The sequence below is a fragment of the Aphelocoma coerulescens genome (genome assembly GCF_041296385.1).
Source record: "Aphelocoma coerulescens isolate FSJ_1873_10779 chromosome Z unlocalized genomic scaffold, UR_Acoe_1.0 ChrZ, whole genome shotgun sequence".
NCBI lineage: Eukaryota > Metazoa > Chordata > Aves > Passeriformes > Corvidae > Aphelocoma > Aphelocoma coerulescens.
In genome coordinates, this window is record NW_027184085.1 from 9363202 (window position 1) to 9389121 (window position 25920).

Here is a 25920-nt window from a genome sequence, read left to right on the forward strand (position 1 = left end):
GTTGTCTCTTCTGAAGGAGAGTGGTGCTGCAAGGAGTGTGACAGGATTGCTGCAGATCCTCAGGCCCCAAGCTGGGCACAGAGCATCCACAGTGTTGGGTCCTCTTGCTTTGCCCTAGTCCTCATGCTGTGCTGTGCCATCCTCAAAAGCTGTGGGCAGCCCTGTTTGCAGGGGGAGGCTGACACAAGGTTCAGAGAGGATGGAGTGGAAAGGTGGCTTTACCTATCTGGAACAATGAGCCCCTTTGTGCACATTGTTTTTTAGACCTTACCTTTCTTGTGCCCTCCATCAAAGTAGTGGGAAAATACTGCTTTTCCCAAAGCCAGGTGCCAGGGGACCACTGCCTCATGCTATAAGCTCAGGAGTCAGACAGCAGCTTAAAGACTAAATATATCTGCCTCTGCAGCTCTTGGCTTCTACAAAAATAAATCTTAAGGAGGTAACTTTTTGCTGTGCAGTTCTCAGTGCTGGCTCTGCTGTGGTTTCCACTGAGATAGCATTTGGCTAACACAGCGAACCAGGAGTGGAACAGGCCTGGAGCTGTATAGAAAGTGATTAAGATAAGGCAGGGTTATGATTTGCCTGTCTGATCCTGAAGCTTTGTGCATTATTTAGTGTGTGTAGCAGGAGGTCAGTAGCCTCCTGATAATTTTCATTAGATTAGTCAGGCAGGATAATCACCTGCTCAGGAAAAAAACAACTTGACACTGTCTGTTCAATAGTTGGGGTTTAACTGAAAATAAATAGTCTCGTAATTATAAGGACATTGTCAAGGTCAAGAGGCTCAAAGATTCGCTTTCTTTTTTCCTCTGGTATGTTTACAGAGATCCTGCAATTCTTTGTGAGATTTTTTTTTTTCCTCTCTTAAATTCAAACCAAGATCTTCAGGGCTCTTAAAAGAAATTCAACACTTCCACTGCAGTGGACGTGAGCGGTGTTGCAATAGCCAAGTGGTGCTTGTGCCCTGCTGCAGCTGAGTGACCCCATGCTAATGAGCAGGGCACTCGCTAGCTAGCGAGCTGGGAGTGTGTGCAGCCAGCCCAGGCAGACCTAAACCAGGGTAGAGATGCTCTTCCCTCCTCCTCAGGGCTGACTGTGGGATGGATCCAGCCCAGAACACTGGGCCCTGCTAAGGTGGCAGAGGGTATCCCCTCCTTGGGAGCAGTCAGCCCAGCACGAGTGCCACCCTGTTGAAATGAGAGTGAGCATTATCTCCTCCGTGGGTGACTTTACTGCTGTAATTAGCTCAGGCTTTCAGAAAGCCCAGGAAAGAAGAAGTGGGAGTGAAGCTGATGCCCTAATCAAGTACCAATGGGCTCTGCAAAGGGTACTTTGCTAAAGCAACAGATAAGTTATTAAAGCTGGGGTTGGTGCTTGTGTGCTGCCTAAATCCCTGTCCTTTGTCACCCTAGAAGGGGATGTGCTTGCAATTTATCTTCCTCATACAACAATAAAGCCCAGAGGGATCTTTGTAGACTTCTTAATCTGTCCAGCTGCAGGACTGGTGCTTGCTGGATGAGATCTGGGAATGGCTTGTAAGTGCTCAAGGTAGATTCAGAGGTAGTAGTATTAGCCCAAGGTGAGCTTGCTGTGTCCATGCTGCTGCTGTGGTTCCTTGGCAGTATGTTGCGAAGGCAGCTAGCCTTGGTTTGCACCAGGCAGTGGTGTGGAATATATGGGGGAAGCTCTCAGCTCTCTGTCCTGAGCTCTGCTGAAAGCCAGGAGAGCTGCTGGCTGTGCAGGGAGCCTTCAAACATGGTAACCTATATGGCAGAAGAGGCAGTGTTTGCATGCTTGTGCTCGCTGTGCATGTTTCTGCCATGGAGAAATGGAGTTGATGTTGTGGCTACACATGCTAGCTAGTGCCCTAGAGTCCTTGCTGCTTTTGTTTTGTTTTGTTCCCAGTCTAATTGCCCATAAGTGGGGATTCTTGTCATCAGAGCTGGTGGGGCTTGTGCTCAGCTCATCTTGACGGCGAACCTGCTGCTCTGGCTCCCTGTCACAGGCTTTGACGGATGTCCCAGGGGAAAGCGAGGGCATGGCTCGGCCTGATGTGCCAAGTGACTGATGGTGTGGTCTGATGACTGATGCCACGCGTCCGCAGCCGGCACGCGGGTGCTCCCTTGCTCTTCCTCCAAGGGAGATGGGAGGAGAGGGGGCTGCCTTGACAGCTTGCTTTGAAAGCAAAATTACTCCAGGGCTGGATTTCTTCTCCCCACTTCCCATCATCTTCTCCCCCCTCCTCCTCCTTTCTTTTTTGCTTGACAGAAAAAGCATAACTCGTCTTTAATTGGTGCTTTGTGCCTGTCTCCTGACAGAACTCAGCAGAGAGGGGGCTGGCTGGATCAAAACAGCTCAAAGTTGTGAGACTGTTACACGTCTGGCCTCCCTGTTTAAAACAAAAAAACCCCTCAACTTTTATTTCTAGACCCCCTCCCCATTTTAAGCCAATTCCTTGTGAACCATGAAACCAAGCAGCGGATGCTGTGCCAAGCGCTCCTCAGACATCCCACTGAGGAGCCCGACTGACGCGGGGAGCTGAGCATGGCGCACCACGCACCTGAGCTTCCGCTGAGCCTGGGGTTTGGAGCATCTAATTGGCATGTGTGTGGAAGGCTTCAGACCGCTTCATCATCTTACAAATAAGACCTGCCAGTGCCTGAAACACAGAACAAATGTTGCATGGTGGATCAGGCGGGGAAGTGGTCTGCACTCCTCAGGCAGCGCTGCAGCATGATGGCAGCAGGAGGAACAGACCTGACCAGGTACCTGTTCAGCTGTGCTTCCTATGTGAGCAAGGCAAAAGCAGGGTTAGAACAGTGTCCCTGATCCCTTCAACTGCCCTGTTGTGATTTCCCTCTCTGTTGAACATCTGTGATTATAAGAGGCCAGGTAACATCTTCTGGGGTCAGGTGGGGTGCTGGGAGGAAGCCCATGCCCTTGTGGTATCTTTAAGCTCTAACTCTGTCAGAAAACAGCATTATGAGACCCACTGGAGCCTTTGCAGGTTGGGCTTACCCTGGTCTTTGCAGAGCAGAATCAGAGAATGGTTTGGATTAGAAGGGACCTTAAGGATCATTTTGTTCCACACCCCTGCCACACCTCCCACCAGACCAGGTTGCTCAGAGCCCCATCCAGCCTGGCCTTGAACATTTCCAGGGATGAGACAGCCACAGCTTCTCTGAGCCACCTCTGCCAGTAGTTCACCATTAAATTGTTTGCTGCAAGATGTGGCTCCTGCCTGGTCAAGCACTCCTCTCTCCAAGGGGCTCCAGTTCCTTTCCTGGATTTATGGAAGGGGCTTGGGTATGTCCTAATGCTGCTTGTTCCAGTCCTGCCTGTTGAGGTGGCTTCCAGGGGTATAAGACATAAGGTGTGTGATTGAGGTCCTTTCCAGCTGGATCTGTCCCCATGCAAGAAGAGGACAGCAAGAAATCAATTGCTTGGGATTATTTGTTTGTTTGTTTGTTTGTTTCTACTGTGCAGTTTGCAGGTATTTCTGCCCTTGCCCAGCCAGAGGCAGCAATAAGGCAGCAGCTTGCAAACTGTTCCTGGCTGGGAACTCTGCTAGGCTGTGCTCCTAACTCTGCTTTTGGTGCCGACCAGCCCTGGTGTGGGTGGGGCAGAGGTCATTTCAAGTGGCTTCACAGCAGTTGCTTGGTCCCTTCTGAGGCACCAAAACAAACCTGATGCTGGGGTGATACTTCTGTAGATCTTTCTGGGGCTCCTTCTAGGATGATGGGAGCAAAGTACAAAGTGATTTGTTGCTAAATATTGGGCAATTCCATGGGCATCTTCAGGAGCCATGCCACTGGTGCTAAGCAGCACTTTTGGGGAAAGGAGATGCTGGGAAGGGGCTTGGAGGAGGATGCAAAGATGGGATTACTTGCAGCTGGAGGGTGGTGAGGTCTGAGCAGGGCCTGTTTGCCCGAGGAAAGGTGGCTTCAATGAAGGGCATGGCCAGAAGTGGGAGCCTGGAGGAGCTGGGTGCAGTCATAGGGATGGAGTGGTGTTACAGGTGGTGTCCTTGGGCCAGGGAAGTACCATGGTGAGCAGATGATGGTCGGGGTGAGAATATAGTTGCTGTGGAGACTTCTAGAGAGAGAACTGGTAAATTGGCTTGTCCTGGGCCGAACTGGAAGTGACAGCTAGGTGTCAACAGGAGAAGTCAGACTTAGACTGCTGCAACTACTTCACACAGCCACCAAAGGGCTGTGAGCAGGGTCTCGTCAATGTTTGGTAGGTGTTTGAGTACAGAGGAGAAGGGAAGGAGCTGGAGCTGAGTCCTGGCTGGACTGATGCAAGTCCAGAGTTATGTCACTGCCTGTGGTGAATTGTGCTGCTGCAATGATCTTACTCCACCCTTGGGACAGGCAAGGAAGGGGAACACCACCTGTGAGAGGCCAAAGCCCTGATGGGCTGCATGTGTTGGGGATGTTTAGATTGTGGACAGGGCTGGAAGCCCAGAGGAAGAAGTATTTGAGGAAAGCAGACCCTTTGAGCTTATTTCTTATTATATTCTCTGTGGGAGCTTTGGACCCTCTTATGGGAGGGAGGAAAAAAATATGTATCAGTTCCATCACAGTAAAATCCTTATTTGCCAAATAATCGTGTCCAAGGCTGTCTGCACTCCATGTTGTAGGATTTTTCTTCACTTTTTTGGGGACTGTTCCAGGCATTCTCCCTCATGGGTGGTCTCTCTCTCCCATCCACAACTCTTCTTGCAGCCACCCAGAGCCTTTCCCAGCTTGTTCTCTTCTCTGGGTTGAGCAAGGCATTGATGCTCTGGATTGTTCTTGTTTCCAAATTTGTAAAGTCTATTCAGCAGATCAGTATTTCAGACCCTCCCCAGAGCTGGCTGTGTGGGAGAAGCTGGCAGCCACATTTGGGGGCCACTTCTCTCCCATTTTTAGTTCCAGGTCTGCAGCCTCGGGGCTCCCACCCTACCATACCAAGAGATCTGGTTGCCCTCCCCAGAAATGTCTGGAGAAGAGCAGGGCAAGGTGCTGTAACCTGGTAGTTTAGGTAGAAATGCAGTGAGTCTTTTTTGCTTTTCCTTCTGCCTCAGCTTTAGTTACTGTTTTCTTGACAGTGGAAAATAACCAATGTATACCTATTAAGTTCCTGAGAAGTCTTAACTTTATTTCTAGGCTGAGAATACCATATGCCACATGGCAGAAACTGAGGGCTGCAGTCATCCCAGCACTGCCCCGTAGCCTCTGGGGAGCAGCCCACTGCTTCTCCTGCGCAGATACTTTGTTGGTATCTCCTTGCTCTTGCTGCTAGGTGTGTGATGGACAGTGGCTCCTCAGCCCTGAGTCTGGAGGAAGGAAAGTGGGGCAGAGTGATGTCCTTCAGCAGAGGAGGCTGGCAGCTTTCTGCACTGTGCTTTGCTCTTGGGGCCAATTTTCTGCCCCTTCAGCCTGCTCAGAGCTCAACCTGCTGCAAGCTTCCGATGTGTGTGCCCCTCCCACGTGGAGAAAATGCAGAGGCTAGAGGAGGGGATGGTCTTTCTCTGGATCCCTCTTTGCAATCGGTGGGATTAAAAGCTGGGGAGGGAGTCCCTCTTGCAGAGTTAGTGGGGAACCCTAATTGCCCTTCTTCCCAAGGCTCCTGTGCGTGTTAACGACCTGTAATGGGACGGGTTGTGCTAGCCCATTAAGCCCCAATGGGGTCCTTGTCGACTTAAAAGTGTGAGGAATTTCAGTCAACCATGTTAAAACACTTCCACCCCCTTTAATAGCTTCACGCATTGATTTAACCCTATGGCACCTGGGGTTATTGGCTGGGAACAGCCATCTGGCTCTCCCCAGCCTCCTGCCCTGCCTTCACGCAGCTACTTTGGCCATCATTCCCATTTCTGGGGGATCTTATTAGCGGGAGGGCTGTTCTAGCTTTTGCCTTTGCAGTGCTCCTGGTGGCTGGCTCGACAGAGTCGGTGTGGGAAGCAATTTTCCTCCCATCGCACTGAGCGTGGTCTTGCTTTGCTGCTTTTAATGAGAGTACTTTTGCCCTGGCTTGTGTCAGCTGCAGCCCACCTGTGCTGCCAATTACTCCAGCGAATCTGGTGTGACCTGCCGGGCTGGATGTCCGAGGTTTAAGTGTTTCTGAGCTGCAAGGTGTGAAAAATCTCACCAGTGTTGAAACAGCGGGGTGGGGGAGTGGCTTTCTGGGTTATGAAAGACCTGAGGACATGCTGGTATCAGGTGCTGTTGATCTCCGGGGAATTTAGAGAATCAAGGGCTCAGTAATTGCAGGCGTGTTGCCAGTGTGTTGAGAAAGAAATTCTTAATCACAGGCTGTGTGCCCTAATTTTTTATTATTTTTTTCCTAGTAATTGAATTAGTTAAATGTGTATTGTAACACCTCGCTGCCTGGGTAGGCTGGGAAGGGTACACACACAGACCTGAGGTGTGCCTGTGTGCAAGCAGACTGACAGGGCTCTGTGGGAGCGGCAGCAGCAGTTCTGCTACACAAACATGATGCATCTGTCACACATTTTCCATTTCTGGAGAAACTGGCATGCCAGCCAGCATGTGCCTTGCTCATGCTGACCCAGGCACCATCCAAGATCAGCTCTCCACGGTGCCCACGTAGCTGTGACTTCCGTCTGGCTGGTGCCTGATGCTCAGATTCGTTCCTGTCTTCTTGTAAAAACTGTTGTTATTGTCATGGTTTCAGTCACTGCAGGGTAGGTTTGAAGGAGAATATCGGCTGGGCTGGTGTTAGCCCCTATTTGGTTTTTGTCTTGCACCAGGCAAAAGGCAGTAGTGGGGGGGTGGAAGTGCAGGGAGCTGGGTGATTGCTGGGGATGAACCCTGTCTTGGGGGTCGGTGTCCCTTCTGTTTATGCACCAACAAGCAACTCCTGTGTGTAAATACACTGATATCTGAGGCACACATTTAGAGTTTCAACTGGCTTGAGATCCTCTGCTAGGGCCCAGCATCTGAAGGTTGGGAGAAGATACAGCATTTTGGATGCTGGCTGGACTCTGCAATGGCTTGGAGGTGCTGTGGTCTTATCTTGGTGCAGAGCAGGAGGCACAGTCCATGGGGAGAGCAGTCCCTGGCAGCCGCATGTCAGAGGTGTCACAGCAATAGCAACTCATGTTAGCTCTCACTTTGTCGAGGTTTCTGGTGTGGGGGAGAGCTTGTCTACAGCAAGCAGTTCTCAAAATGCTTCACCAGGGTACTTGGTGAATTTTAGGGCAGAAGCTCTGCTGGCTCTTGTGGGATCCACTGTCTCCATATATCATTCAGAAAGTCCTGTGCTTCCTAATAAATACCTCTGCAGTTAGGGGAAGAGAATAGAGCTCCAAATATTTAAGGTGGGGCAATTGCAGGGAGAGCAGTGAAAGAACGAAGAGGGATGTGCAATCTCTCTCCTCAGAGCAGGGAGGGCAGTAGGGATTGATGCATTTAAAAGAAATGTGAAGATGCTGTTGGGGAAGTGAGGTCTGTTTCAAAGGCTTAAACCTCCTCTGGACACCTGTGGCACAGCCTGGCCTGGGACTTTTTCTTTCTTGGCAAGGATATGTCTTGTACGTGGAAAGCTGGTCTGAGTGACCTTCTGCGTCTGGCTGTCAGAGGAAATGTGCTGAGTCGGAACAAGTGTTTCCAGAGCTGAATGCTCAGGCTCAGGGTCTGTTTATCTCCCTGCTGAGATGCTGGGGTTGGCAGCCGGGCTGTGGTCCTTCTCGAGTGCCTGGGCTCGCTCCCAACCCGGGCCCATCAGACCACTTGTGATATGAGCTTCCTTCTGGCTCTGAAGGTCAAATGGCTTGCAGCAGGGTGACAAAGGGGCCCTTGATTTGAAAGAGATTGTTCTTGTGCCTTGCCCTAGGAGAGGTCTCATGGGCCAGGATGCGTGCTGGCTGAAAGGAATGCTTAAAATGTTCTTTCTTTGCTCCTGTCAAAAGCCTTTGCAAATGTGAATCAAAATATCTGCCCCAGTGCTTTCCTGCTGCGTGCTTTAGGCTGGCTTATTCCTTGGGAATGGCTTGGTCAGTGCAGCCAAATATCCTGGGGTTCTGTCCCTAGTAGTGGACAGTAGTGGACATGCGAGGAACGGCATAACAACAGCGTGAGCATGCACTATGTAACCCCAGCCTCTGACAGTCTCAAAAGTAAAGAGATTTTTATTTTTTTGCCCTCTGCTGTGAATTTGTCTAAGTGCATGGATTCAGGAAAGCAAGTCCTGATCACCCACAGCATCGCCACACCACCCACACCCACTCTTGGGAAGAGCTGAGGACCTGGCTGAGCTGGCTTTTTCTCCCTCCCTCTGTGGGGGCTCAGCTGCTCTCACGGTTTAGTGGGAAACTCATCCCTCACACTCCACCACTGCAAAGCCTGTGCTTGTGTACCTGCAGCTGCAAGGTGCCCTCCAGCAAGGCTCTGTGCTGTGAGGAGCCTTGGTGATGCTGTGCACCCCAGCTTCACGTGGCATCCCTCCTCTGCCCAGACATGCCTTGTCAAGCGTGTCCAGGTACAGGTTTTATGCTGTATGACAGTAATCTGGTTGTACATCTTCAGCACTGATGTGTGACAGCAGTAGGATCAAGCACGTCCCAGCTGCACCTCACAGAGGTTTTCCCTGTTCCTTCCTGTTCTTGGTGCTTTGTTCAATTACATCTTTGCAATAAAGCAACTGAGGGTGCTCATACTGGGCAAATAAAATGTCAACATCTTTGCCTGAAAAACACCTCATAGATTTCTCTATGCAACTTTAAATTCAGAAAGAGAACCGATGAACTGGCAGCACCAGTTCTGCTGAGCCTTTGGCAGTCCCATTTTGATCAGGAAGAAAAGGGCCAGGAGTGACTTTGGCATAGCAGAAAGTTGTGCTGGGGATGGAGCAAGGTTCTGATCAGTAGATTGATCATTCAGCCTTAATCAACTGGAGATGAGGTGTTAGTTACTGTCATCATGTGAAAATTAAAGGCAATGTGCAGGTGCTGGGAGGCAATGACTCTACTTATGCATGGCAAAGGCCTTGCCAGTTGGAGCAGCATGGCTGTATTGCATTTGTAGCCTGATTCGAAGGCTTCCTGCTCTGCTCCCGCTGCAAGTGTGGCTTTCTACCATCTGCTTGCCCTTGAGCTGCAGAACACAGCTCTTGGCCAGGGCAGTGATATGCAGGGATGTTTGCAGAGCAGGGGTGAACTGCATTTAATCCAGAGGGGAAACACCAGCAGGAAAGATGCTCAGTGCTCCCAGCTCTGCCATGTGCCTATTATGCTTCTCTGGGAGTGATCCTCAGGAAGATGGGAGTGTTTTGGTGTTGCTCCTCAGCTGAGTGCAGTCTCTTGCTCCCTGTGTAGATCATGGCAGGCTGGTTTGGTGCTTTCAGGTTAGGATAACCCTCACCAGGAGCTAGCCTGCAGATGTGGTGCATTGCAGCCTCGGTAGCAGTGTGCCTACGTTATTTTGGGTAGCCAAAAACTGAGTGGCTGTAGCTCTTGCCTTAGGAAAAAGTAAAGGATCTGCCGGCTTGTGGTCCCCATGGTGAGGCAGGGTCTGAGCAGCCAGGCTGCAGCCAGTGGAGAGCATGTTCCCTGCATGGCATTAAGCCTTGCACATTGCTGTTACATCTGGCTGTGAAGTCTTTGGGGGATCTCTCTGCTGTCTGTTCTGTGTAAGTGTAATATAAAATCCAGTCTACTTAAGATGCAGGTCTGTATGCACTCTCTCCATGCTGCAGCTCTGGGTCACAGATGGTCACTTAAAAATCACAGGATTCTGTTTGCCTTGAACTGAAGGAGGCTGTTAGACCCACAGCCTTAGACTGAGATGCTGCACAGGCAGGTGAGGGAGGGAGAAGATTTTTTTTTTAACCTCTTGTTCCTTGTACCATCCCTTTGAAACGATCTGAGCTATTTAGGGAGTGGATGGTCAGAAGGCTGGCAAGGATGGGAGAATGAGGATGAACTGTCACTTGGTGATGGTCCAGAGTACCCAAGGAGCTTATGCAGAACTGCCCAGACATTCCTGCTGGCGGAAGATGAAGTGTCTGTGCTGTCAACAGCTGATGGAGAGCCCCACTCTGATGCCTCCCTGCATCTGCTGGCCCAAGTGACCTTCCCTGAGAGAAAGGGACCTGCCAAAGGGTACTTTTGCTTTCCCTTCTGCTGTTCCCCACATTTGGATTGGGGATTCGGATTTGCATTTGGTTGCAAAGCTGCCACGTTTCTCCAGCATCTTCCAGCTCCTGGGGGACAGGCATGAGTAAGCCTGTGCTACAGTGCTACCTGCACCTGGCTGACCCTGCTGCTTCCCTGAGAACTGAGAGGCATAGGACAGAAATGGCACAGGCTGCAAAGGAGCTGGCTGGTGTGCTTTGATCTGCTCCTCTTAAGCAGATCATTCAGCTGATCAGCAATCCTGGCAGGTTCCTTGTGCCCAGGAGCGAGAGTATCGTGGCAATGCAGGGAGCAGAGTGCAGAGGGTTTGAAAGGGCACTGGGAGGTCAGGGCTCAGATCCAGCCGAGGGTGGTGTCACCCCGGGCTCTCCCAGGTGATGTGCAGGAGGATATTGCTGCGGTGTGGGGATTGCTGTGATCCCTTTAACAGGACATGGTCAGAGGCACTTAAGAATTTAGATCTCTGGCCCCAGATAGAGTGCTCAGTGCCCTGCTGTGTCTAGGCTGGGCTGGGTGAAGCCTGGTAAAAGGTTACCTCGTGGCACAGCACGAAGTGGGTTTGTTTGAAATGCTGTGGAAGGGAGGAAGCAAATCTCCCCTCCTGTTTTTTTCCAAATCCTCTTCTAATCAGAGGGATTAGGCTGATTGTTGGCATGGTAGTGCTCTGACTGTCCAGTTGATAACTGCCACTCTTTTGTCTTAAGTGATGGAAAGTACCAGCAAGTAGTCTGCAGGAAATTCATTAAAAACCAAAATTGTCTGATACCCCCATCAAAGCTGGTAGTTTCTCGTCTGCCCTTTGGCTGTACAAGACCTTAGGCCAGCAGAACCTCATGTAGAACCAGTTCCTCTTTTGGTGCTTAAGTGCATAAGGACACCTCATCCTGCTGTTAAGGGCAGGGTCTGTGCACATCATCTGCATTCTCTGCATCAAAGAAACAGTGGGAGTTTTAAGGCCCCTTGGTTGTAAGGCTCCTTTCTTTCCTGGTCTTGATGTAGCCATAAAGATCTGAACCTTCAGGACTTTATTCCCTGACATAAGAGGCCACCTTGCCTCTTATGACAAAAATCCATGGGCTGTTTCATGATATATTCCAACATTTCTCTGCTCACAAACCTGCTCTCCCTCTCCTATGGCTGCTTGTGTGTGCAAAGTGCTGCTCTGTGGCTGTGAGGTTTTGCCTTTGCAGTGTTTTTTTGGGCTGCTCAGTGATGTCTTCAGTGTCTTGGAATGAGGAGTGCTGGGGTAGGGAGCAACATGCTGCTGCACGGTGCTGGGAAGAGGCACCTGAAAATTGTCTCCTCCCAGCATGGGTTGCATTTCTCTGTTCTTGTTTCACTCAGTAATGCCTGACTGAGCTCATCTTGCTCAGGAGAAGTTTGTGCCTGCCTTGCCAGCTCTGAGCCCTTCTAATACGCTTCCCCAGGCATTTATTCCTGTGCTTCCTCCAGAGCTGTCACCAGCTCAGAGCACAAACGTCTTCAAGATTGAATGGTCTCGTGTTATCATTCGGAAATACATGAGCAAAAACGATTTTTTCTAGGGAACAATAATGACCTTGTTTGCAGGCAATGAGACATCAAGCTGCCTCTTCTAGGGTTCCTCTTGTGTGAGTGAAGCTGAAGCTTTCCTTTCAGGGAAGGATCTCTTGTCTAGTCGCACCTTCTAGCAGCGCCTGCAGCCACCAGGCCCCTGTGTTAGTTATTTGTCCTGGGAGGTGAATCCTTCCTTGGTTCAGGCATATTCTTCCTGGGGATACTTCCCTAGGAAGGGAAGCTGTGGGGAGAAGGGAAAGGGTTTTCTTCTCCCCCTACCACAGACTTGGTCTCAGTGTTGAAGCATCCTGATGTCCCTCTAACACCTCGGATGTGTTTGTGCTGTGGGTGGCAAGCAGTGGCATGGCAGGTCTGAGTTTACTCTCCCATTGCTCCTGGAAGCCTGGCTGTGCCAGAATCCAGCTTCAGACTGGCATCTGGCAGGCCCAGTGAGTTGTGCCACTGGCCAGCAGATTTCAAAGCTGGTGGCCCATCGGGGCGCAGTGCAGGAGCTTCTCTTGGCACATTCTCTCCTGCACTTGGCTGCAAGCTCCGTGGTGTCTGCCATCCCTGCTTGGAGGGGACAGGCGTGCTGAGGGTTTGATCTTGCCAGCTGCTGGCAGTAGCACATTTTAATTTCCGTAATGGACCTGGTTCCTGCAGAGATGGTCTGGAGAGAGATAAATCACACGACTTGGATAAGAGGGGTTGGGTCACCAGTTGAAGGAAGAGCCCATCTAGTTTCCCACCCAGTTCCTTCCCCTGTTTCTTGTTTTTCCAAGGCAGACATGCTTCCTGCAGTCCTGGATTCTCTCCAGTATCTTATTATTTTCCAGGCTGGAGATGGTATAGATCACAGAATTCACAAATGGAAGATGCTGAACCTGAGTTTCCTGACCCTGATGGGAGCAGGGGAGGAAGAAAAGGACCAAGAAGGGCTGAAGAGAGGAGGGAGGTGAGGTTTGAGTGAGTGGGAGATGGTTTTGGGGTAAGAGTGAATACAATGCAAGCAGGAGCCTGATTCTGCAGGCAGCGAGGCTGTTTAAAGGAAGGTGGTGTGTAACTGCAGCCTGTCACTTCTGCTTCCCATCACTCTTTCCCCATCTGTCCCCACATTTGTCACAGCAGCTGCAGGAGATGACTCGGAGGTGGGTGATGGTTCCAGATCTGTGCATCCCACCATCCCTCAGAGGAAAACAGCAGTGCTGGGGCTAGTTCCATAAGTAGCTACCCTCTGTCCAGGTTGGCCAGGCCTCTTCTGCTTCCTTGATTGAGACTAATGCTACTAAGAAATAATGCAGTCTGATTTTAGTACAGGGGCTGTGTGCAGCATCCCTTCTGGATCTCCATGGCTCTTCTGGAGAAAGGGACCTTGAATGTGCTGCCAAAACAAATTTTTTTCCTCTCTAAGTCTTCTTGTTTATCTACTTTTTTGTTGCTTGTCTAATGCCTTTTTGCTGAGCATAGGGCCTTTCTGCAGTGAGCTGGCAAAACATGGTCCCTGAACACCTTTTTGAAAATTCTCCAAGTGGGGAGGAGCTGTGAGATGCTGTGGTGAGACAGTGAGTGGCCTGGGTCTCATGTGTCTGTCCTGTCACCTCCTGGGAGGCTCCAACCAGCCATGGCAGCAGAGTAGAAGCAACCAAAGGTTAGCAGCAACTAACTCCATGTGCAATGGCAAAAAAAAAAAAAAAAAAAAAAAAAAAAAAAAAAAAAAAAAGACCCCCAAAGCTTAAGAAAATGACTGAAAAGGAAGAAAAACTTCTTCCTTTTTCCAAGTCATCTTTTTGTTAGACTGACCAGTGAGGTACTGTTGCCAGGGTTAGGAGGCAACCTAAAGGAGGGCAGGACAAAACCCACACAAGTCCATAGATGAGAATTTAACTCTGTGTCTGATGCCCCAGGACTGCCCAGTTAAATCCACTCTCTTGCATAAGCTCAAGGAAGCAACCTGGGCTGTGCAAATGCCCTAGGGGTTTGATATCCTGGCCTGAGCACAAGCCCATGTGTCTTTGCCAGTCCGTCAAGAGCTATTAAGTGGTTTTGGTTTGGTTTTTGTGCATTCCCAGCATCAGTTCTGCCCCTTACCCCTGTGCTGCACTTTCCTGTTTGCTTGGAGCTGATGGAGACCAGAATGCACCTCACAGCTTGTAATGAGCATGGATAATACAGATCAGAAGTGCTCTGGGAAATGATGTTTTCCTTCAATTATCTGTGCTTGTTACTTGTGGCAAGGGGAGGAAGTGTCCCTGAAGGTGAAGGGTGGGTAGAGTTCCTGCAAAACCACAACAGCCTTTTTTGGCTGGTGCTGCACGTCTCCCTTCCCTCCTCACGGAGGTTTCTTTGCAGTGGTGCCTGGAAGCCACACTTGTGCTCCAACCTCCACCAGTTAGGCAGGAATGGTTGCAGAAGAGCACCTCAGGCAGTGGAGAGGGAGCACACAGCATGCTCTGCTCGCTGCCCTGCAACTAGCTGCCTTCCTCTCTCCAGACCTGGTTTTGTTTTGTTTTTTCTCCTCCCCTCCTACTGTATCTGCACAGGCTCTAAATCTTTCCAGGCAGGGCCTCTCACTGTGTGAGTGGTGTTGGAGCTGCTGTCCCGGCTGATGGCTCTGGGAATGCTGCAGAGATGCAGCTCCAAGTGGATGGTGGGGGCAAGATGGCTCAGCATTAACCCCGCTGATGTTGAGTGGCAGCACTGCAAGCACACAGAAGTCTGGTGACCAAAGAACTTTTATTGGTTCTAGCTGCCTTCAGGAGAAGGTGATGGGAAAGCTGTAATGAAACAGTGAAGGACTTTTGTGGGGAAAAAAATGCCTGGGACAGGATTCTCGCTGTGAGGTTGTAGGAAGATTTATATCCCCAGAATATCTTGCCCTCTTGCATTTTTAGGTTAATAATTCTGTACCTGGGGAAACTGAAGTAGAAAGTGGAATTTAAAATGGGAGGGTCTGGGAGGTGTGAAGTGACCTGGAGAACTGCATCAGGGAAAGAACCAGGAAAGGAAAAAAATTGTGAGAAGACATGCAGCAGTGAGGGAAAGAAAATGAAATATGCTCATATGTGGATTTCTGTGGGCCTGGGAAGGACAGCTATTAAAAACTTTTCTGCAAGGATGCTGCTGGATGCCAGAGGGGAGTGTGGATGCTTTTGAGCTCACAACGGGATGAATCTCTAGGTTACGGTGTGGAAGTGTCTGAGCTGTATGATGTCAGCCTTTCCAGCTGCTGAAGGAGAAAGGGTTTTTCACAGTACTGCCAGGGAGAAGAAGATAGAGGGGAGACAATAGGTCCATTAAATAGAATTGTTTTCTCACCAATTTCTTTTCCTATCTCAAATGATTGAGATCCTTGCCAGCTCTTTATACCTGTCTTTAGCAAGACTGAAAAAGCCCAAAGAGATGTGTGGGAGATTGGGAACAAAACATGACTATACAGAAATAGCTATTAAGGAAAGCTTGAGAGTACTTTGCAAGCATCTCAAATGCTTGGCTAACCTCAGTAAATACTCTTCAGGGCATTAGGGGAATTAATGATGGAATGTAAATAACTGTGTCCCTTTGCTTTAAAAAAAAAAAGGTAGTCTGGTGCCAGGGGTGTTGACAGTGCAAAGGATGCCCCAGTCTGAGGGGCAAGATGAGCTCCCAGTGAGTTGTTCCTGTCGCCACATGGAGTGGTGTGATGTCTCTCCTCTCTCACATGCATGTTCAGCTCCAGGATGTAGTTCTGAAATGGGATTACAGCCCCAGCTTGAAAGATCCGTGCCAGTTATTACTCAGCTCAAAGAGGCATCCTGGGCAGCCTTGCCTTAAAGGTGAAGTGAGCTGCAGCTGGAGGGAGGAGTGAAGACCAGGCTTTGGCATTGCAGATGAGTAGAGTTGTGTCTGATGCAGAGCTTCCCTGACAAAATTGGTTTCAATGTGGAAGGAGGAATGGAAGAACAGGGAGACTTCAAAGTGATGGAGAAAGACATGGAATGCCTGTTCTGACCTCTTAGGGTTGCTGGTTTGTCCAAAGCGATCCTCCCCTTGATCCAGTGAGGATAGCTGACTTGCATTTTAAAAGCAACATAATCTGCTTTCTCTTTTTCCAAATGACCATTGGCCTGACTCTGAGAACATGGGCTTCTCCTCTGGCAAGTTTCTTACGTGTGAAATGAAGAGATAAAGAAAGGTGCAGAGGGACATCTCAGGGTGGGCTGTCAGTAGGTGGCCTTGGTGTTGTGGTGCACATTGGCTTCTGGTCCATCCTTTTGGCTGGTTCAGGGACGGGGACGAGGGCATCTCCAGCATTCATCTGCCCTCCTCTGTTACAGCTTCTACCCTAATGGGTGGAGTGGCTTGCAGCTGGAGCTGTCAACCTGGGCATAATACTTGTCACCTCAGCCTAGTTTGCCCTCTTACAGTGACCCACAAGCTGAGTTGTCTCCTTAGCCTTCACTGTGTGGAATCTGGCGGCTCTGGAGGAGAGTCCCATTGCCAGCAGAAATCTTCTCCCTGCACTTTTGCAGGGGGTGATTAAGTCCTCTCGTGATCATCTCTTGGCTTAGTTGAACCAATCGAGCGCTCAAGCCTGTGTCTGCACAGCAGGCTTTACAGTTCCCAATTCATTCTCCTAATTCTTTTTGGAAGCTGTTCCATTTCCACAACCTCTTTTTTTCACAAGTGTGGACACCAGCACTGGAGGCAGCAGCCAGGAATAGTCTCACTGCGCTCTAGAAAGAGCTAATATTAAGCTCATGCTGTTCAGGATACTCCCTGGTGTATGCAGGGCATTTTTTCCCCTTAATTATATTACTGTGCTTGAACAGTCTGACTTGTGTGTAGGAGCCGCAGAGGAGATTTGGAATGGTATTTTAGGATATAGGAGGCTCGTTTAGGTTAACAAGTGGGCTGCAGTATTTGATAGTGCTGGCATACACGGTGCTCAGCCTGGAAGAGGAGATTCAGCAAAGGGGACACAGCAAGGAGAGCCAGTTGCCCTTGTGACACTGGCTGTGCAGCTGATACAGTGCAGCAGGGTTTTGCTTATGCCACGGCCTCGGGTCCGAGGGTAGGGATGAAATAGTGATGATTACTTGGGAGGATCGGTTTTCTGCTGAGCAAGTAGGTGGAAAGTCAGGCAGCAAAATTAGCTGAGTACACAAACAGTCTGGGCAGGACGAGGTTCTCTCCCCTGGGAGAGATTAAGGCATGTGGTGTCTTACGTAGCAGCGATGGCCCGTGTGCGCTCGCCGTGCCTTGGCGCTCTGAGCTGACAGTTGTTGACCTGCTGGCTTTGTGCTCTGTCCTCATCACTCCCAGTCCCTTTCCGGTGACCAGCTGGGGTAGAATATCTCCTGACACATGCTCAGTTCTTCTTGCTGCTCTTTTCCCACAGGTGGTTGAGCGCCCTGCCTTCCATCCCTGGGGCACTTGAGCTCAGTTTTGCATCTTGCCTGGATCTGTGTGTGACTGTCAGGGTGTGAATGGTGCTGTGGGACAGGCAGGACCCAGTAAGTTCTGTATCCTGTGGTTTGTGCCAACTGAGCTTTTAACAACAGAAGCTGTACCTGTGAACAACACATGAGACTTCAGAAATAACTGTGATTGCACTCAGACAGTGTCCCTGAGCTGCTGGATGCAAATGTCAGCACATCCATGAGCATGGAGAAACTGGCATCTCTCTCAGCCTCTTCCCTGACACACACGGTCACAGAGGGGAGGTGATAGGTGCAGCTGAGCATGGCAACAAAAATCGTCAGATCCTCAGCTGTTTGTCACCTGGAAGTGCAGAAATCAAACTTGGTCCTGGCAGTGGGCTGGTGTGCAGTGATTTTCCCTTGCTCACTGTAGCTGTGGTCTCTGTGGGAGGCTGTGGCTGACCAGGGCCCTGCACGTGGTAGCTGTTTCCAGTACAAGTCTGGTAACATCCTGTCCAAATTCCATGGAAAAACCAAATAGTCATTTGTTGCATGTTTCTTTTTTTCCTGCAAGTGGGTCATATCTGTGCTTTAGTGTCAATACACCCCAGCAGGTGGTAACTTTTTTGCAACAAAACTTGATGCAGGAATGGAAAACTTCCAGCAAAGTCTGAATCTTACCTTATTTCTGAGAAGGATGAGAGCTCTTCCCCCAAAACTATCTAACAGGATGTAGATAAACACTTGGCAAGGTCTGAATGTAAAGTCCCTTGGTGGGTCAGAATTCACAGTACATGGCAAAGCAGTAAGAGGCTTGAAGGTGTCTCAAGTGGCATTGCAAGTAATCTCTTTAATTCTGCTTTTAATTTATGTCTGCTAATGAGTAGGGAGGAGTGGCAGAAGTCTTAAATTCATCTTGTGTAACTTGGAAAAGAGAATGAAACTTGAGGAGCTGCCAAAAAGAGAAAAAAAAAAAAAAAGAAAGGCAAGGATGTGAAAAGAGTGTAAGGAAACCAAAACAAGAGAGGATGAGAAATGAAAACTCCAGGCTACTGCAGGAGGGAAATTAAATCCTAAAGTGTAAGGAGTTTAGGTGTTTCCTGTGCTGAAAGCATCAGACTTCAAGCATTTTGCAAATGGGGCCAGGTTTCCTTCTGCAGAGTTTGGTGTGTGCCATGCTGGGTTCCCGTCAGCTGCCTGGTTCCAGATGTACAATTGTCCTGCTTAGGCAGGAGTGGGGATGGGAGGAGAGCTCTCTGGTGGTCTCCTTCCTTGGTGTGCTCCCCTGGGAACTCTCCGCTGCTCTGAGGCTGCTGGTGTCAGGGCAGAAGTTAACAGTGTGGGTTTTCCAGGTGCTTGCAGATAACAGCTTGACCTGGTTCTCTGGCTGGTTTTGGTAAAAGAGTCATTCTGACTCACATGCTGCTCCTTTGGAAGCATTTATCACAGGGCTTTGGTGTCTTGTAGCCTCTTTGCCATGGGTGTGTGCCACCCAAAAAGCAGTAAGGAAGGAGCAGGGGGCATGGGAGGAACACGTCTGCATTTTCCGTTCTGTCTTTTTTGCCTCAATTTCAGTCTGAGAAACCCTAAGGAGATTCCTTGAGGTGGAAAACATATTGGAGAGGACTGGAATTGTGTTTTGCAAGATCCAAAGGTGGCTTGTGGCTCTGGCACCGAAAGTCAAAAAAGCTGTGTAAGCTGAGGGAGCTTTTGCCCTGCCTCCCGCAGACCCACTGAGTGGGGCTTTGGAACCAGGCACCTTAAACCACAATTTGATCTCTGGCTCCTTATGGCTGCCTCTGGACAAGGCAGATGTTCAATTGCATTGCTTCCCCCTCGTGTTCACCTGCAGACCCCCACAGCCTTGGCTAGTAAATTACCAGCCTAAACTTCTCCACAGGAAGCTGCAGGGTAAATAAATATTCTCTTTCAGAAACTTCTTTCCCAGTTGAATTGACTCCCTTGGTACTTTCATGCATTTTAAGAAGTCAGAACCGTTCACAATTGAAAACAAGCAATGTTTAGCTCCTGTGAAGGGAAATAGTCAGGTACCAGAAAGACTGTCATTTTCGCCATGCTCTTACAAAAGAGGGTGTTACAGTAAGCTTGCTTATTTCACTGGAGGAGAATTCAGTAGGCTTGATGAAAACCGGATGAGACAGGCAGGGTAAATGGATTTTGCTGGGCGAATTGAAAGCAAAGAAACATGCATGTGTGGTGGCTGGTCAAGAATTAACTGTGTCTTGCAGAAACCAGGAATGAATTAGAGACAGAAAATTAGGAAGCCCCGAAACAACATCTGTCCAGCTATGTTTAAGATCTCTTCACCTGTGTAGGCCTCTGATGACAATTGGATGCAGTGAGCCAGGTGTGTCTGTTGAACTGTCTTGCTGCTTTTTGGCTCTCCATGGGCTGGAGGGTTAGGGGTGTTGATCTCCAGCAGGCTGCCATGCTGGTGTAAGGTAAGTCAAGAGGGCTTCCTCCAGATGCAACATCCAATGGGGTCAGCATCACTTGCTGGAGGTGGTCAGGAGCTTCTGAGAATCACTGGGGCAGAGTAGAGGAAAAGGTCCAATGTCTCCTGGTCCTGGACCCCCAGGAGAGGAGTGAAACCCAGCCTTGCTTACAGGGGCAGGAGTTCTGCAGCATTTCCCCACTTTTAGAGGGTGACGCCCAGTGAGCACGGTGTGGGGATCACTGTATCCCTTACTGGCACAAAGCACTTATTCCCTGTTCCTGATGCAGCATTGGCAAGGGCCCTTCTGATGGAGTGGGACCTGCCCCATCTTGCTCACAGCTGTGTGTAGGGCTGGGGAGATCGGGTACTGGAGAGGTGTACAGCATCTTATCTGTGTTCTCTTCTGCAACAGCTCACTGCAGTAACATGAGAACAAGGCTCCCGCCCTGCAGAGCCTTGCAGGCTCTGAGCAAAATTACATGTTTGCAGAATTATAGCTACCAAAAAAAGAACGATGTTGCCTTCCTTCCAGGGCTGGGGGCATGGGGATATATCGGGTTTGTGTGCAAGGCTTTGGTGGTGGGGGTGGGGGCTGCAGAGGTGGTTTCTGTGAGAAGCTGCCAGGAGCTTCCCCTGTGTCCAACAGAGCCAATGCCAGCCAGCTCCAAGATGGACCTGCCACTGGCCATGGCTCGGCCCACCAGCAACTCTGGCAGAGATTCTGGGATAATACATTTAAGAAATGGGGGGGAAAATAGCAGTTGCAGCCAGAGAAGAGAGGAGCGAGGGTATATGAGAGTAACAGTTCTGCAGACAGTGAAGGCTTAGAGGGAGGAGGTGCTCCAGGTGTTGGAGGAGAGATTCCCCTGCAGCCCGTGGTGAAGACCAGGGTGAGGCAGCTGTGTCCCTGCAGCCCTTGGAGATCCATCCTGGAGCAGGGATCCACATGCATTCTATGGAAGACCTCACACCACAGCAGGTGGATGCCCAAAGGAGGCTGTGACCCTGTGCTGGAGCAGGCTCCTGGCAGGACCTGTGGCCTGTGGAGAGGAGCCCACACTAGAGCAGATTTGTTGCAGGACTTGTGACCCTGTGGGGGTTGCACGTTGGAGCAGCCTGTTCCTGACCCTGTGCAGGGGACCCATGCTGGAGAACCGCAGCCAGTGAGAAGGATTCACACTGGAGAAGTCTGTGTAGGCCTGACTCCTGTGGTAGGGAACACACACGGGAGCTGGAGAAGAGTCTGAGGATTCCACCCTCTAAGGAGGAAGGGGCAGCATAGACAACGTGTGATGAACTGACTGCATCCTCTAATCCCCATTCCCTTGAGCCTCTGTGAGGGAGGAGGTAGAGAAAATTGGGAGTGAAGTTGAGCCCAGGAAGAAGGAAGGGGTGGGGGGAAGGTGGTGTAAGATTTGGTTTAATTTCTCATTACCCTACTCTGATTGGATTGGTAATAAAATACATTAATTTCCCCAAGCTGAGTCTGCTTTGCCAGTGACTGTAACTGGTGAGTGATCTCTCCCTGCTCTAATCTTGACTGAGGAGCTTTTGTTGTCTTTTCTACCTTCCCTGTCCAGCTGAGGAGGGGAGTGATAGATGGGCTTTGGTGGGCATCCAGCCCAGTTCAGCCTACCACGGGGGACTCCGAGCTTTATCCCCTGGGGATAACCAGGTGGACTCCAGCAGAGGAGTGGGCAGCATGGTAGGGTGTGCTGTGCTCCCCCAACCAGAGGAAGGAGCCTCAGAACTGCTGGGGGCTCTGTTTAGTGTGTGGGGACAGCTACAGCAAAACAGCCTTTCTGGTGTCATCCTAAGGTAAACCACCTTGGCAGGGAAAAGTCTGAGTGCCAGAATGAAATATCCTCCTTAATCACACCCCAAGATGCTCCTCTAGCAGAGACTTTTTTCCTAAACAAGAGTGACATTGGCCAGGTGTAATGCTCAACAGCAGACTCTTTGTGTAGCAAATGTGACCCAGAGTGTTAGGAAGAGGGTTTTAGTTCTTCCACGTTGACTGTCTTGCCTCCCTGGTGAGCACTGAGGCAGAAATATGCTCATTAATAAAAAAATATTGTGCTCTGCCTCTTGGAAGTGACTCTATTTACTTTAGTAAAGGGAAGTTATATTCTCCATCAGTATAAATCAGGAATAGTTGCCAGTGCTGTGTCCCTTGGCAGGCTGCTGAGCTCCAGCCAGAAATGAGGAGCAGAAGCACTCGAATAGGGGGAAAATAATAAGCAAATTATAAAGCTTATCATTTATAAGCTTATAAAGGAATAAGCAAAGCAGGTAAAAACTGAAGAAAGAGGTAGTGGATCTCAAGATGAGGGAGGCTGCTTGGGTAGATGATGATGATTCAGGCTTGGCTCTTGGACTGTTTATTTATGTTTTCTGTGCATTTGAAGCCAAAACACCTGGAGTCCCTCTTCATCACTGATCTTCTGTATGAGGTGCAAGCTGGAGATGTGCTTGGGCTCAAAGCCTTGATTGGAGATTCACAGATTCAGATGGATCTTGCATGCTGTGTTGGAAATGGTTGGACCTGGAAGCCTCTGCTTTTGAGCAGACAGATGCTGGCCATCTATGTGTGTTGGTTAGTGGCACAGACCAGTTCAGCATTATGGTTGCTGTCAAGGCTGAATGGAAGCCCGATATTTCAGGATGAGAGGGATGGGAGATCAATTTTACATGGGCCCTGGTGGCGAGGGTAAACTAAGTTTATTTCCTCTTTGACAAAAATTAAATCCTTCAGCTTGTGGGGTGTACCAGCAGCACCTCAGTTTTGCAGAGACATCAGTGTCCCTCCTGTTTCCAGCACTGCTACGAGGTTCCTTGGGGCCCCATTGCTGTTTTCCTCTGGTCCTGTTCCCTGTCAGCCTCTCCCTTGCCCCACAGCTGGCACAGGCGGTGTCTGGATTTCCCCTTCCCTGCCAAGGTGCTGCCTGCATCTCTCTGCCTGGCAGCAGGCACCTGGATGCCCTCTGAAGGCAAAGGGAACTTGCTTGCCTGGAGCTCCCACTAGACTTAGAGGCAGACAGTGCCTTGGGGAGGTGTAGAACGATCACTTTCCAGCTGCTGTCATGTCATCAGAGGCTTGCTATGGAGCCACAGCTGCTGTGGGATGGGGGACAGGCTCTCTGTCTTGCTGGAGGGTTTGTTTTCTCTCAGCAGCCTCCTTTTCTGGGTTAAAGCCTTTGACCTGATGGAATCTGGCAAGCTGGACTCCTTGTGAAGTGTGCTTTGGGAAGGGTGTTGCTTAGTGTTGGGTTGTAGCTGCCCATTGCAAAGTAGCAGCAGGATTTTTACCTGGTGACAGCATTCCTGTATTCAGCAGCCTGGCAGGAGGCTGCCTGGACCCAGAGCTATGTTTATCCAGCTGCTCCAGTGGCTTTTGCAGCATCCACTGGGCCTTGTGCCACTGCCAGTGCTGGAGGGTGTTGCGTGGGCTGGAGGTGCTTACAGATTTGGTGGTGTCCAGCTGTCAGGCTGTGTCCTCACTGACAGTCTGGCTCCTGGTCTCTCCCTCTACACCAAAAGGACAGGCAGGGCTCTACCTCCCCCAGATACTGCAAGGGCAGGGTATTTTCAGTGTGAGCTACCTTTGTGCCCTTCACTGGCTGAGAAATGTTCTTATCTTTATGCTAATGCACTGCCCCACTGCCCCACACCTCTGGATCTGTCTTCCTTACCTCTCCATCCTTTTAGACCTTCCACCCCAGCCTGGCAGTGCTATGGGGAGAAGCATCCGTTGGGGAACGGGTACCAGACAGCAGCAGGATGAACCGAGGCAACAGGATGTTGGTGCATCCTAGTCAGCAGTGCCACCTGTGACTGTCACATCTCCTGCCAGCCAGATGCTGCCCGTGGATCCCATCTCCCATGGGCAGGCATGGGAAGCCCATCGAGTGCCTTTTAGCAGGAGGCCAAGGCTGCTTCTCGAAGCTGGGAGGACAATGAAGGCGCTGAAGCAGCCAGAGCACGGCCGGGGGCAGAGGGAGACAGGCAGGCAAGGGGAAGCCATGCAAATGGGGACTTTGATGTGGCTGCAAGGAGCGGGGCTGGAGCATTGTTCCTATCACATCACATCAGTTTCACATTCCTCATGCAGGAGTGATCAACGCTTTCAGGGCCAGACAAAAGAGCGGAGAGATGAACAAAAGCGAGAGGGGGGGCTTTACCTACTGCAGAATAGAGACAGAGGATGAATTGCTCTCTTGGCAAGCCATGGAGATGGGATGGCGGTTGCTGTGCTTTAAAGCACCAGCTTAAAATTTTTCTCTTTTATTTAGAGGAGGGGGGAAAAAAAGGTAGGAGAAAGGGTTTCCTGTGTGTAAAAGGGGGCATAAATAAGAATGCATGACAAGTATCTGTGGTCTTCTTACATTCTCTTGCCTGGTCTCCCCAAGTGATGACTCTCATCTTATTGCAGAAGTGTCCTCTTGAGAAGAGGGGCCGGCAAACATGGGTTTGACCGAGACTGCAAGGTGAGGAGAATACTTTCAAGGGAACCTTCTCCCAAAATTAGCAAGGTGAATGGGCTTGGAAGGGGCTGGCCACATACAGCAGAAGCCTGGGCTCTGCAGACCCGTGAAGGTTGCTGGCATCAGCCCTGGAATGGGGAAGAGCCCTGTTGGAGGGAGCTGACCATTGTGCCCAGCCCTCCTGAGCTGGGGTGTGAGGAGTGGAAGGGTGGAGGAGGTGAGGAAGCACTTAATCTTTGCTACTGGCCATTCTGGGGGTCCTGCCTGTTGCTGCAGGGGTAATTTGGTCAAGTCCTTTCACTGGGCTGGGTTTTGCTAGAGCTGGAGAGCAGGCATGGGGCCCAAGGCAGAGTATGACACATGTCAGTGTGTGTGTGTGCTTCTGTGCTGCCACCTCAGCCCTCACTGCAGCCCCAGTGGCCAAGCCCAGGGTCACTGAATTCTGGCTTTGCTCACTTTTTTTTCCATCCCTGATATCTCCTGTCTCTTGCCTGTCACTGACTCCTCTCTGTGAGCCTGGGGTCGCCCTTCCACTTTGTCCTCAGCTTCCTGCTTTCTCTGGTGTGTGCTGCTATCCCCCTCACCTCAGGGAAGAGTGCGTTCTACCAAATCTCTATTTTTCCCTTGCGTGTGCTATCTGCAATTTGGATTTTGCCTGTATTAAATGGAGCTTAATACTTCCTCAAGGATGCTCTAGCCTCTCAGCCTTTCCCAAAAACCTTTTTCCTGTGGAGGCAGAAACCTTGAACATTTTCCCCACCGCACAGCCATCCCCTGCTCTCCCAGCCCCATGCACTGCTCTGGATGCCCCCCCTTAGCTCTGACCCACGGCCCCCTCCCCTCCCTCAGCTCCGGGCCCCTCTGCCTGAAAGGCTGTCAATCAGGCTGAATTGTCTGGTGTTTTTGTGATGTGGAAAGACTCCCACCAAGGAGTCAAGGGCCAGGCTGAGACCTTTAAACTCGATCCCATTTGTGTCTTAAATCAAACAGGAATCCAGATCCTGGGATGGAGGGGGAGGTTTAAGGGGATGCAGAGGCTCAAAAGCCTCCACTGCCCCCCCTGAGTTTTCCTGGAGCCCTTTCCCCACCTGCACTATGTGGAGCAGGGAATGTGCCCATGCCCCTGGAGTTTAGGGCTTGTTTCCCTCTGTAGCCCTCTGCTTCCTTTAGTGCTGGCCCTTTGAACCACCCTCTGCCTGGGGTACATGGCAGAGGTAGTCCTCTGAGTGAGGGTTGAGGAATGTGCTGGGAAGTGGAGACTGCCCTAGGAAAGGGAAGATTTCTGGGATCTACTGTTGGGAGCATATGGGGCTGGGGAGGTGACAGAGCTCAGCAGCATCTCTGGTCTCACCAGTTTGTGGTGGCTGCTGCTGCATGGGAGAATGTGGGTGCAGAGGGCACATCAGTGACTGATGTCCAGATGGTTGCAAGGTTAAAAGCGAGGTTTTAGCCTCCTCCCAAGACCCTATAGGTAAACTTGACCTTACTGGACTGTTGAAATTGCAAAGAGGAGAGTGCCCTGGTGGCTGTCTCTGGTGTGTCCGTGTCTCAGTGGCTTGAATCACACAGTGCCTGGTGTTACAATTCATCTGCTGGTACCCATAGAGTGGGGACAAAACCAAAATGAGATGTCCCAAATTCCCTGTCTGTTCCCAGAATTGGGCATCAGGGCAGGCAGGGAGTGTTAAACACCCTCTACTTCTCCGTACTGTGTGTAAAGATGGGCCCAGTCTGCAAAAGGAAGATGATCTTACATGGCAGGTTGGAATTGGGCATTTGACAGCAGCAGAGCTAGGGCTGCCATGAGGTTGAGCCCCATTCCATCTCACAGGGTTTGCTGGGGGCCCTTCACCTAGGGCTGCTGCAAAGAGGAGGGAGAGCAGCTCTGGGTGGGGAACCAGC

General features: G+C 50.3%; 1 protein-coding gene across 3 annotated transcripts in view; it reads left to right on the forward strand.

The window, feature by feature from the left end:
• CNTFR (ciliary neurotrophic factor receptor) overlaps positions 1-25920 on the forward strand; it is a 203783-nt gene that overhangs the window by 12073 nt on the left and 165790 nt on the right. The window contains exon 1 of one of the 3 annotated variants that reach the window (XM_069001407.1): positions 23977-24021. The exons of the other annotated variants lie outside the window; for them this stretch is intronic. The gene's annotated coding sequence lies outside the window, so the exon portion shown is untranslated. Of the gene's footprint in view, positions 1-23976; positions 24022-25920 lie in introns of those variants that run through there. 3 annotated transcript variants of the gene reach the window in all.